Source organism: Nycticebus coucang, chromosome 5 (assembly GCF_027406575.1).
Source record: "Nycticebus coucang isolate mNycCou1 chromosome 5, mNycCou1.pri, whole genome shotgun sequence".
NCBI lineage: Eukaryota > Metazoa > Chordata > Mammalia > Primates > Lorisidae > Nycticebus > Nycticebus coucang.
The window spans coordinates 48,969,007-48,983,276 of record NC_069784.1 but is presented as its reverse complement, the minus strand read 5'-3'; the positions used below and the strand labels follow the sequence as shown (position 1 = coordinate 48,983,276).

Below are 14,270 nucleotides of genomic sequence, written 5' to 3'. Positions count from 1 at the left end.
ATTTTCCTTCTATTCAAGCAATGAAGATTTATCTGCAGTTGATGAAGGGACCTAACAATTTTAAGCCACTATGATGAGTGACCTTTGCCCAAATATTTGGATCAACAGGGATTTTTCATTCTGACAGTTAAGATTTATATGGTTAAGGTGACTGGTTCTTTTCTTCTGGGGATGGAAGAGGGGAAGATGAGAAACGAGAGGGAAGTTAATACATACTTAACTAGCAGGCACATATGGGAAGAAAAGGAGACCCTAAACTAATTAATGACAGTCAAATTCATCTCCAGAATACCTACTGACAGTTTGGTGGGACAGATGCCCCAAACCCAACCAAACTGCCAGGGATCATACCCTGGTTCCACCATTTATCAGCTGTGTGATCTTGTGCAGGTTACATAAACCTGCTGTGCCTCAATTTTCTCTTTGTAAAATCAGTAAGAATGATATCTATCTTAGAAATATGTGTTGATGATTAAATTCAATTGTTAATATAAAATAGTAACTGCTATAAAGTAAGCGTCCGTTGAAGTTTAGTAATTTTTATTACTATTTCTTTAATTTCTTTTCCCAGTCACAGTAAGTGCTGTAGCATGAAAGTAGTAGAAACATATCTACAAGCAGGCTTTTACAAAAATTTATTATGGTGGAAAAAATGTAACATAGAATTCACCATCTTAACCATGTCTAACTGTGCAGTTCAAAAGTGTTAAATATATTTACATTGTTGTGTAACTAATCCCCACAACGTTCTCATCTTACAAAACTTAAACTATATCCGTTAATCAATAACTTCCCATTTCCTTCACACCTGATCCCTGGTTACTGCTATTGAATTTTCTGTTTCTGTGAAATTGAAAACTCTAGGAACCTCATTTAAGTGGAGTCATATATAGTATTTGTCTTTTTGTGACTGGTTCAGCATGATGTCTTCAAAGTTCATTCATGTCGTACCATGTGTGAGATTTTCCTTGTTATTAAGGCTAAATAATATCCCATTTGATGTATATACCACATTTTCTTTATCTTTTCATCCATTCATGGATGCTTGGGTTGCTTCTACCTCTTGGCTATTGACTGTGAAGAGAATTGCTAAAACATGAGTGTGAAAATTATAAGCGTAAGTTTTACTAATTGGAAGATGATTAATGAAAGATAAGCTGACATCTAATTAAGCAAGCAGAAGAAGAAAAAATGTAAATCAGTGGTTAAAGGGTATTTGCAGTATCCCATTACATTAGTCTTCATGACCATGATGGAAACTAATATACATTCTTCTTTTTTATGCCATATCAGGAGTAAATATGACTAAACACTCCAAGAAATAAAAAGTTGTAGTAACTCTTTCTAAAATAAATAATTTAAAAAATAAAATCTCATAATTTAGGTCAAAAGAGGATTTTCACAACCATTCTCATTAAATATTCTCACATTAAATGTGAACTGGACCGAACAGCTACTATCTTCATAGTGTAGATACAGAGATGGAAACCTAGGAAATACAAATGATTTGTTCATGGTCACAGGGTCATCAGTGCCGGTTCTAAGAGTCTAGGGCTTGCTCCACACCTCGCAGAGGGCAGGTCTCATTCATTAAAAATTCTTGCTCTTTTATTAATTTTCCATAAGATGCTTTTAGGTGGTTCATGGATAAAACATTTTTTTAATTACATATACATTTATTTTAATATGCATAAAAATAAAATTAGACCACCAACATTCAACTCCCCCAATCTTGTAGTTTAGGATACAAATATGTTATTTTGTAAAATTTGGTTAATCATCAGCATGCAGGAAACAATTAGGTTTATAATCAGGCTGTACACACATTTGGCTAAATCACCAAATGATACTCAATGACAAAGGCTTAGGAAATATTTCATTCTCATGCATTCCACAATATTTAAGGATCAATTATTTATCAAATCTGTGTTTGGATTTACCTTGGTGAATAAAACATATAATTCCCTGCCCTCATAGAGTTTACATTTGAATAGGGCAGGCAGAGATTAAATAAAAAAATCAAGCAAGCAAACAAATACATACACTATTATGAATTGGGGTAATTGCTTTAAATCCAGATTACAGGGAAAAATATCGTAGTCTGAATGTTTGGAGATGAACTGAAGAAAAAAGAAAGAAAGAATCAACTGAAAGAGTGAGGGAAAATATTCAGGCAGAGAGAACAGACTACCTCTGTATGTTGATCAGTTTGTTACAGTCCCTTGAGTGATCAACTTACAGAGGTTCTACTATATTTTTGTAGTTTCTGAGGTTTCTCTTGGTAATGAGTTCTAGCTTTATTCCATTGTGGTCGGAGAAGATACTTGATACAATTTAGATTTTTAAAAATTTGTCAAGACTTATTTTGTTACCCAACATTTGACGGATTTTGGAGAATATTTTATGTGTTGATGATAATATATATTCTGCAGTTGTTTACTAGAGTATCTTTAAATGTCTATTAGATCCATTTGATCTGAAGTCCAATTTAAGTACAATGTTTCTTTTTTTATTTTCTGTGTAATGCTGTGAGTGGGCGCTGAAGTCCCCTACTATTATTATTTTGCTGTCTATCTCTCTCTTTAGGTCTACTAATAGATTTTTTTTTGTGAATCTGGGTGCTCCAGTGTTGGCTGCATAAAAATATTTAGAGTTGTTATATCCTCTTGCTGAATTGATCCCTCTATCGATATATAATGACCTTTTTCCTTTTTAAAAAATACTATTTGTGGCTTAAGATTTCTACTTAAGCTACTCCTCCTCACTTTCAATTTATATTTGTATGGAATATCTTTTTACACTCCTTTACTTTTAGTCTATATGTATCTTTACAAATAAGGTAAGCTTCTTGTAAACAGCATATAGTAGATCAATTTTTTTTTTCAATTTTATCAGTCTATATTTTTTTTAAGTGGAGCATTTAGTCCATGTGTGTTCCTAGGTTAATACTGATATATGAGCTTTGGTTCCAGACATATTATTGTTCCTTTCTTTTCTCTATCATTGTGGTGTTGTGGAATTGTATTGTGGTAACATTTGATTCTTTTCTCTTCCTTCTTTGTGTTATTGCCTTAATGAGTTTTACATTTAATGTGTTTTTGTGATGGTGAACATCCTTCCTTCACTTCTACATTGAGGATTCCCTTGAACATTTCTTATATGGCTTATCTAGTGGTAATAAATTCCCTCAGCATTTACATGACTGGGAAAGACTTTGTTTTGCCTTAATTTATGAAGCTTAATCTTGCTAGATATAGAATTTTTGACCGACATTGGTTTTATTTCAGAAATTTGAACATGTCATCTCATTTTCTTATGGCTGTAAGGTTTCTGCTGAGAAGTCTGCTGTATACCTGATGGGGTTTCCTCATAGGGGACTGTTGCTTTCTCTTATGATTTCATAATTTCCTTTCACTTTGACATCAGAGAGTCTGATTATTATGTACCATGGTGAAATCATTTTGTATTACATTTTCCTGGGGATGTTTGAACCTCTTGCATCTGGATATCTATATCTCCTCTTAGACTTGGGAATTTTTTTTTTTTTTTTTTTACTAATTTCTATACCCCTTTCTGTGTCATGTATTTTTTATATTCCATAATGCTTATGTTTTTTCTGCTTGGTTTTCGTCTATTATTTTGTTCAAAAGGAATTCTAAACATTTTGATCTCTCTTCACCCTTATGAATACCAATAATTTGTAAATTTGGTCACTTTATTTAACCATAAACTTTTTGCTGTCTCTTCACTATCAGAAATACCAATAGTTTGTAAATTTGTTCACTTGATATAATCCAAAACATCTCAAAGCCTCTATTCATTCCTTTTTCCCTTTATTTTTGTCTGACTGGATTGTTTCAGAAGACCTGTTTTATTTGTTTTTTGTTTTGTTTTGTTTTTTTTTAAGAAATAGGCTATTCTTCTGCTATACAGGCTGGAGTGCAGTAGCACAAGTATAGCTTTCAGTAGGCAGCCTTGAATGCATAGGGTCAGTGATCTTCCCGCCTCTGTGCCCAAGTAGCCAGATGTACAGATGCATACCAGAACACCTGGCTATTTTTTTTTTCTTTTTTTGTAGGGACAGGGTCTTGCTTCATTGCCCAGACTTGTCTTGAACTCCTGACCTCAAGTGATCCTCCTAAGCTTCCCAAAGTGCTGGGATTACAGGTATGAGCCACTGGACCTGGCTGAGTCATGAATTTTTTTGTTTATTTGTTTGGTCTAGTCTATTGTTGAAGTTTCAAGTGTATTTTGTATTTTCTTCAATGAATTTTTTAATTTTAGAATTTCTGTTTGGTTTGTTTAAAGGTGTATATCTCCTTGGTAAATTGGTTTTCTGAGTTCTTTGTATTGGAATTGTAAATCACTGAGCTTCTTTAAAATCAATATTTTTTATCTGGAATTTTTGAGGATTTATTTTTGGTTAAGATATATTGTTGTAGAATTGTTGTGTTTCCTTTAGGGTGTCATGTTACCTTGTCTTTTCATGCTTCTTATATCTTTACATTGACTATATTCATCTGTTGTAATAGTAACTTCTTAGTTTTGAATTTACTGTCAGGGGGAAATTTTTTTTTTTTTTACAATTTATGACTGTGATGTTGGTTGGGCAGGGGCTTTGGTTCATGCAGTGGTGAAGTCTCTGTATGATTTCTTTGGCTATACACAGTATTAGTAATATCTGGTTTTCTTTTATTTTGCAATTTCTGGCCAGGGCTGGGTTTGAACCCACCACCTCTGGCATATGGGGCCGGCACCCTACTTCTTTTAGCCACAGGCACTGCCCAGTAGTATCTGGTTTTCTTGGTGTATTAGGATGAAGTTATTGGTGGAGGCTTTGATGAAGTTGTGCTAGGGACTAGACTGCCAAATGGGCCTATCTTCAGCCTTTAGTGGTAGTAGATGTGGGCTAAGAGTGTCAATCCCTGTTCCCTGAGATAGTATGTGCTGGAATCTGTGTTGGCAGTTGCACGCAGGGCAATGACTCTGGGCCTCTGAGTGGCTTTTTTGGGTGCCAGTTGCAAGAGCAGTGTACCCAGGTAAGTGGGCTCTCAAGTTTCTGGGCATGACATGGATAAAGATTGTAGTGGTGACAGTAAAATGCTCTTCAAGCATCATACACTTGTGTTGGCAGTGGTTTCAGTGGACTGCGTGTGCTGGCCTCCAGGCCAGTAAGTGGTACTTGCAGGTAGGAACTAGCTGAGGTGGTAGTAGTAAGGTTTTTATGCCAAACCTTAGTCCCCCTGGAGGAGTATTTGAGTATCTCAGGTGACGGATTGGGTTGTAAAACACCCCTGTCCGGACCCTGGATCTTGCACTCTGTCTTGGGGTGGGGAAGTCAGGTAGAGCTGGTCTGGGCAGGCTTGCACTCTGGCACTCCAATAGCAAGTACCAGCAACAACTGGTAGGGAAGGAATAGTCCTCAGGGCCCTGGCTGATGCTTGCACGAGGGCCAACCGCCACTGTGCTAAGGTCCTGCCAGAAGGAAAGTGGATCTCCTCTCAGCATCCTCAACCTTAACTGGTGGGTGGGAGGTGAGGGACTTATGTCTCTCTTGTTCGTGGGCCAGTCCTGGTGGGGCTTGCTGCACTGTCATAGCAGTTGCATCCAATCCAGATTTTTCATTAGACCTGAGAGTTTGCACCAAGCCCGCAACTCAGCCTTGGGCTTTAGGAATCCCCACCCAGCTCAAGACCAAGCCTTACCAGCAACTCTTGTCCTACTCAAGTCCCAGGGGCAATACCTGGTTCCAGCACTAGTGGCTGTTTCCAAACCACTACTCTCTTCTTGATTCAGATTGAAGAAGCCCATTCACCATTCCCAGTTCTATAAGCAATAGCCTGAGTTTCCCCAGTGCCTACGACTGATCCTGCTTGCTTCCAGGACTGCACAGTTTGTTAAAGAGTGAGGGATGAGAATGACATCTTGTCATAGGTACTTAGTCTTCAAGAAGGAGTGTGGGGCAAAGGCATTTTCCCTCCCTGGAGTGGTCCTTCTCTCAATCTCCTGGCTGCTATCTTAGACTCAGGGTTTGGGAGGGGCAGGGTACTCTCCTGTGGCCTGAATTGTATGATTCCTTGGTGAGAAAGTAGACTGTTGAAAGACATTCACTCGCTCTCTCCTGTAATGGGGAATCCTTCCTGATTCCTGGCCTGTCCTGGCCACCTGGACTGCCTGTTTTTCATTTCCTTCCTAGTTTTAGGAGCTTTCTGTCACTTTTCTCTTTAACAGTATGTTCCCTCTTGGATAATATGTTCTACGTGATTGTCTACACACTAATTTGATTCTTCTAAGTGGTTGAGTAATGCTAGATATTCTTCTAGTCATCCAATTTGAAAAAAATGAAACTACAATATTTTTTAAACTATGCTAGACATCCTAGTAATTTACAAAGAAATTTAGTTTGCTTCAACTTTTAGGAGTCTATGTGTATGGTTTGTGATATAATTTTTTTTTTTTTTTGCTATAAATATATAGGTCAGAAAAAGTTTATAAAAACACTTCCCTGGAATCTGAACCTATTCTGTATTATCTTACTTTTGCATTTTCCTTTCTTAGTCTCTGACCTAATCACAGGATAAAGGATACAGACGCTCATCCCTGCCCTTCACTCACTCAGCAGTTAGTTACCAGGTTTCTCCTATAAGCTGGGAAATGGGCACAGGATCGAATAAGACATGGCCTTTGCCCTCAAGAGCTCATAGTCAATAATTCTGTAAGAAATTCATTTGTTCCATGATATTGCACGACATTTTCATAGCCTATAAGAAGTCTGATGTAAAAACTACACATTTATGCCCTGGTTATTAATATAATTTGGTCTATTATTCATTGAGCCCTGTAGCTGACCTCATTTATTGTTCACAACTTTCAGCCAAGAGGGTAATGGTCCCCAGACATTCATATTGAAATGAAAAAGGGGGGAGGGCAGAACACTTACAAAACAGTCCAAGATGCAATAAAGATACAGAGGTCTTGTTTCCTTGGAGTGAGGGGAGTTGTGTATCTGTGACTGACATGGTAACAATTTTCATGCTTTTGCATGTTTTAAGTATTTCTAAAAGCTCCAACTTTTTCCTCGATCTTTGAGTTATGAGGAAAGAAAGAAGAAATATCAAACTGAACTTGATAAAATTTATTGGATAAAAATTCCTATGTGTATATATAGAAAACCTACTATGCCTATTATAGACACTCAATATTCATTTGAGTGAATGAATTTCAGACAGATATTTGTATGTTAAAAATCTATTCCTTCTTTTATTTCACAAACTTGATTTGCTAAAAGAAAAAACATCCTTAAGGCTAACTAAAATATGACTTTTACACTGCTTCAAGAGATACACTTATATGTATATATTTACAGATTGAGTAGTTTGAAATGTAGGAAATCAGTCCTGCAAAAATCCTTACCCAGAAAAACATAAATTGTTCAATAAATACCTTCTTTTAAAAGTTCTTATTTTAACTTCATGCTCATTTGGATCATGGTGCTCACACTGTTTGAAATCTATACAACTCTAATGTTGAGCCAGGCCACCAGGATGCACTGCCTAGAGGCTGGTACCACACAAAACACTCCCAAACCAACAATTTATCATTTTCCTAATTAGCCTTCATGAAGAATCCATATGAAAAAGGCAAATTCTGTCTGAGCTTACTAACTCACCAGGAAATCTTTAATTAGATTATTCTCGGTATTGAACAATCATCCACTTACTTTAGTTATTGCAAGCCCTATTGTTAATTTTATCCTTTTATTTATCTCTGGAACTGCAGAAAAGCAGAACAGCATCTAATAACACGTCACATAGTTACTTACAGGCCACGACGGCTGTGTCCTGCATCCCTCATGAGGAGCTAGTCTTGGATTGCATCCTCAAAGATCTGCTTTAGGAATATCATGGAGGCAAAAAGAGGGGAAAGGAAGGGAAGGATTTAATGCCAGGACCTAATATATTACTATTTATAACAAATAGAATTTCAAGGACTGACAGCAAATTTCTGATTTGCTATTCCCCCAGTAAAATGTCTGCTTTGAATTAGGCAGAAAGAATTCTTCCTGCCAACTTATTTCAATTTCCCCATGCAAAAGCATCCACAGAACATTGTCAGGAGTTTCCTATAGAGGTTCATTTCAGGATTCTTCAGTTGTCGGAGCAATACATACACACACACACTCACACTTGCACATGTGTGTGCACACACACACACACACATTTCCCCCCTTCTTTAGAGAAAGCAAAGGAAAATGCATTGGTAAGTTCTGTATGTGATGCTTTTCCTTTCTCAAAGGCAGAGACAAGCATTAGTCATCATATGGGGGAAATTTTCTTCATCTCACCCTGGGCTGGTGTCCTGTTTTATGTATGTGGCCCGCCCTGTGTGTAGGTGGAGCAGGCAATTGCTGTGTGATGTGATTTAAGAGGTGCTGGAAATTCTGCCTGTCCAAAAATAGCCCCCGCACCCGCCTGTTGAATTCAGGCACAGTGTCCATAAAACCCTGGTTTAAATGAAATGAAATTGCATTTTCAGAAGGTTAACCCATTATATCCACTATCCTTTTGCTGTGCATTTACTTATCAGAAATAAAAAGCGGAGTCATGAGGAGATGTACATGTGTACAAGAAGAGTGAGGAAGAGGTTAGCAAGGCCCAAGACTTAGGGCAATGATGCAAGTCACCTGTAGCTATTTCTTCATAACCATAAATCAGTTTGTTAAAAAGAAACCTCTTCTGTATCCATTCAGTCTGGTCATTAGTCTTTGTTGAATCAATGTTTTCTGGAACATGACATTTTTCCAAACAGGCAATGCTCTTTTTGGGGACTCTTAAAAAGAATATACGAATCAAAATCATTGAAATTTGGAAAATGTTTTTCAGAGTACAAAATACTTTCACATACAATGTCAAATTTTGCTCTCAACAGCAACTTTGTGTGGCAGCTTTACATCTTACTATTGTCATGGAGCAAATGAGGGGAGACTCTCAAAGAGGTTAAGTGACTTGTCCACTGCCCACAGGTTAAAATGGCAGAAATTCACACTGGAGCCCAGTTATTCTGACCCTCAATACATGGTTTGCTCTGTTGCTTCAAGCTCAAGATTCAGTCTCTATAGTCAGGAAGCTGCTAATTAACTTTAACCTGCTTAAAGTTCTTCATCTAAACAACAGAGCATTCCCCAGGAATTTTCTCTAGTGGTATTACTGAGGAAATGTTTCCTTTGCCTTAAAACTTCAAAAGGGACTGTGCCAATCACAGGCTTCTACTCACACATATTTGGTCTCAGAAGTTTGGGTTGGGTTCTGCCAGTCACTCACATCATTCTGCATGCAAAATAATCCCACATTTGGAATATGGACCACTTTGCACAGAGTTGTGAAATACAATAATAAACCAAATTAGATGGGAAAAATAAACATGTGAATTGTCAGAAATTAATGTAGGATATTCTCTAGAAGCGCTTGGGATGGAATGATATTTTGAGACTTGATCAAGCATCATGAAGTGAAATCTTGTGAGATCCAGGACTTTTGTATCAAAGCAGATCTGCTTTGCTCCATAACTGAGCACACATGCCCCTTCACCTGAGCTAATGAGCCACAGTTTCGGAGTAACACTACCCATCCCTCCTTTGCTTTGGCACATGAAGCACTTTCCATGACACAGTCACTTTCTAAATTAGTGAAATAGCATTGCTTGCTTTCCCAGCCTTTCAGCAAGTCTTGGCTGCATGTCAGTCCCCCACCCGCCCATCACAGGGTGCCCTTTTACAAGGCACAACCCACACAACATTTGGAAAGGTCTGCATGATTTGTGCGCTAATTCTTCTGTTCCACACGTATTTTGTTGCTGGTTTTCTGGGTGCCATTCACAAAGTTAATTCCAGCCTTCAACCTGCTGCCAGTCTAATGACAGAAGATAAGGAAATAAGCAATTCTATTTCCACATGATAACCGAGACATTTTAAAGGGTGCAGCTAGTACACAGAGCAATGCCTAAATCTTAAAGTTTTGAAGGATGGGTTTTAAGAAAATGGCTTGAGAACTGAATGGGAAAGTCATAAAAGAAGAGAGGAATTCTAGGCAAAGGAATCAGCCCATCAAAGTCAGGCAGAGGTAAGACAGCACAGTGTGACTAAGGAATTCCAAACGGTGGGCGTTCCTGACATACATAGGGAGGGGAAGTGGGGGGAGCAGCCAAGAGTTAGGCTGAACGGTGGGTCAGGGCCAGGTCATGAAGGGCCCTAGTATGTCCCTCTAAGGAGTGCAGAATTTATCTGTTAGGTCTGGGGAGCCACTGAGGAATTCTGAGCAGGGGAGTAATGTGCTAGGCAGAGATATCAGAATCAGAATGCAGGAATTCTGTGGGAGATATGAGGGCTGGCACTGTTACAAGCAGTTAATTGATAGATAACACTTTAAACTGTACATATAATTTATTAGCTTGTTTTATTATTATAGCAATACAAGTTAATTATAGAAAATTTGATAGAGAAACATAGCCCATATAGTAGGGAGGCACTTAAGGAATGTCCATGAAATATTCCACCACTCAGAGATGTACATATTTTACAAAGTAAGAATTATATACACTTCACATCGTATCCTTTCCACATATTACAATGCTAAGATTTTTCTAAATCCATATTTGGCATGTATGTAATAGAAAGCATGTTTCTATTCAATAACGTATTTAACCACACCCCTTTTACTAAATTGAGACTGTTTACCAATAGTTATGTGACCCTGATTGTTTCCTTATGAAATTTTCAGAAAGTGGAATTACTGGGTAAAAGTATATAAATCTTTTTAAAGCCTTGACATATATTGTCAAAATGCATTTGAGACAATTTCTGCTGATTACAGTCCTTCTAACAGTTCCAATTTAACCACACCCTTTTCAGTGTTGTATTTTTTTATCCTCGTCAATCTGATAAGCAAAAAATGGTAAGGTTGAACATTTAATCATATTTTCATTGGCTGTGTTTTGTGAATATGGGACTCATTAAAGTGAAATGATTATCTAATTTTGCTTTCAGATCCTTAAAATAGTGGGAGGGAACCCTATTGTCAAAATTCAGGATACAGAATTTTTGCTTTAAGGAATTTCAAAACAAATTTTAGGTGATGTGAATAACACAGAAATAATGAGGCATCTTTCAGGCCCTGCACCAGCTCACAGTATACTTCAGGAGAAGGGCACATGTGCAAAACCGCTAATGAAGACTCAACTGCCAGAGGGGCCTCCAGAGAAACCCAGCAAAGGCTATGGCAGTGGGACCTGGAAGAGTCATCTGAGACAGGGAAGGCTTGGAGGGCTGATGCAGGCAGCTCTTTTGTGTGAGCCCCTCCAAGTTCCAGCCTCTTCCTGCCTCCTTGTATCACTGATCCCAAAGTGGTCTGCCTCAAAATCACCTGGAAAGCTCATTTAAAAATGTCCATTCCAGGTCCCAGCCACAGTGATGGGGGCTGGGGTGTCTTCGAAAGAGTCCAGGACACACCTTCTGAACAAGCACCCAGGCACTTCTGCTCTTGAAGAAATGCAGCCACATGGATGTCCACATGCTGCTCCCAGGGTCAGGAAAGGGGCCACCCTCGTCAGTGATGAACTGTACATCCATGGTCTGGGTGCCCCTCAGCACCCACTGAAAGCTTGGACCACACCACTGCTTATTCTCACCCCTCCTCAGCCAGCCTCCATCCATCCACTCAGCCTTTCTTTCATTTTTGAGCACTTGTGCCCACCGCTGTTCTAGGTGCTAGAGGGCAGGATGTGAACAGGCCACTGATGACCAGGACCTCAGAATATTTACATTCTCCAATCTGGTGAGTTCTGGCCCAAGTAACAGTGGCCTGGGGAGGGTCAGAAAATGCCCGAGCTCTGCTCATTCCCATGCTCTGCAAGGCAGATGGTACTGCCTGCTTGCCCAGAGGAACCTCACACCCTGGTCTTACAGTCTCTGGTCACATTGGAACATCTCTACTGAACACACCCCACTCCAGTGCTGGGGACGCGTCACACAAAGCTGGAGGGGGGAAGATACAGAGCGAAGACTCTGAAGTGCACGTTCAAGCGTTCTGAGGTTTGATACAGGTTACCAAAACATCTAATAAAGCCCAGGTTTTCTTCTACTTAGAAGCAGTCACAGAAGATAAAGTACCCAAATTCACAAGATTTTTCTATATTTGATCATGTTGTTCGACTACTTAAAACTCTGTGTATCCCCATCTGATAAAATCCGAATTCCTTTAATACACCATGTTGAGCCCCTGGTAGGCTTGTTGACATCCCTTACACCCCTCCAGTATCAACTTTACCCCAGCTCCACCTCCATTTCCCCAGCCACTTACCCGTTTCCCGAATGTGCCACCCTGTATGGCCTCAGCCCTTGTGCCTGGGACCCTGCCCTCCTCTCTCTTTCCTCCTCCGCATCTCACACCCCCTAGTCCCAGTCCCAGTCTCTCCTACTGATCCTACAAGAGTCCACCCAGGAGTGACACTGCAGGAAGGCTTCTCTGGCTCTCCCAGTGGGGATAAGGGGCCCTCCGTGGCCACAGCACCCTTGCTTACCTCCATGGCTCGGCATGGCACAGGACGCTGCCTAGCACACTCTGTACATGCTGTAATCAATCTCTCCCACTCCAATGAGAGCTCACTGTGGGCAGGATCTGCTTCTTTTGTCTCTAAATCTCCAGTACTGGGAATGTAGGGGTGATATGTAAAAGTCTGCTGAGTGAATGAAAATGAAAATCCTTAAAATATGGGCCAAGTTAGTTCATTACCAAGAATGGGTCCATCTCAACAGCTGGATAATGAAAAATGGACATCACCAGAATTGCACCACAACAGTCCAGCTGAGTTGACTGAAAGGGTGAACAGCATCAACAGTGCACCCTCCAGAGGGCCCCAGGTAACTCAGACTTGATTCAGGCCAACTTGAGTCGCAAGCAGGAGCTAAATGGGGTAGACTGTGCAATTTAACAGTGTGAAACCCAGCACATTTGTCCTAACTCATTCGATCATTATTCACTGAGTATCTGCTGTATTCTAGGTTTTGACTTTAGATCAGTGAAAAATAATAGATAAAAACCAATACGCTATGAGGCTGACTTATTAATTGGGGAGAAGAAATAATAGAAAAGGGAAATAAATTATGTTAGATGGTAATAAGAGCTATGGAGAAAGGTGAGAAAGTGTGAGAAGTGGAAGTTTACTACTAATTTGAGTAGCCAGGGAAGGCAAAACTAACACAGTGACATTTGAATGAAAATCTAAAGAAGACAGAGCTGTGTGGCTGTCTGGGGAAAAGCCTTCCAAGCAGGAGAATAACATAAGCAAAGGCCCTGAGGCACATTTGCCAAACATCAAAAAGAAAGCATAGCTGGAAAGTAATGTTAGAAAAGAAAACCAATGAGGATGTGTCAGACCACATAGGACCTGGTCCGAAGCCACTGAGAGGATCTGGAAAGAAACCTCGACCAGGGGGTGGGGTGAGTTAGGAGCATTGGTCCAGTCTAAGACTCTGAGCCCCCAACGTTGCCTAAACTGGCAGTCTGGCTAGTAGCTCACTGGGGTTTCAATCCAGAACAGGAGTCCACTGGAGAAAATATTTCATCAATTCTAGAAATAAGAAGAGAGAAACAGATATCACATTGTTCTATGAGAGTGGGCTATGTTTAAAGATCCATACCACCATTCAACACCTGTGCTCTTAGGAAGTAACTTAATCTCTTAACCCCATGAAATCATGTTTATAGCACATTATGCTCGAATATTTGTTATTAGGTTACCAGATCCTGAATCGGAGATGAACGAATGTCAGAATTCACGTCAGACACAACCCAAGAAGGAGGATTAATGCCTTTGTTGCTTCTGACAGGATTGGCTCAGAAGCTGGGGTGAACATGAGGCTCTGGGAAGGCCACCAATGGATGATCTGAATCTGAAAGGACTGGGGGCAGCAGAGCAAGGGGGTGGCACTCTACCACAGGCTTGAGATGACACTTATCGAAGTTTTTATTTTAGGTGACCAGCTGTCCAGGGTTCCAGGGACTTTCCTAGATTTAGCAATGAAAGTACCAAGCCCCAGGAAATCCCTCATTTGGTCACCCTAATGTCAATACATAAATGACCTCTGACATAGCTCTCAGAAATCCCTAGAATGCTTGTTAAAATTTCATACTCCTGCCCTCATCTCCAGAGACAGATTTGGTAGTTGTGCATCTTTAACTGGATGCCCAGAGATTCTGGGGCAAGTCGACCACAGG

At 39.6% G+C, this 14,270-nt stretch overlaps 1 protein-coding gene across 1 annotated transcript in view; it reads left to right on the top strand.

Moving 5' to 3' along the window:
- SPAG17 (sperm associated antigen 17) overlaps positions 1-14,270 on the top strand; it is a 300,150-nt gene that overhangs the window by 46,134 nt on the left and 239,746 nt on the right. The window lies entirely within an intron of this gene.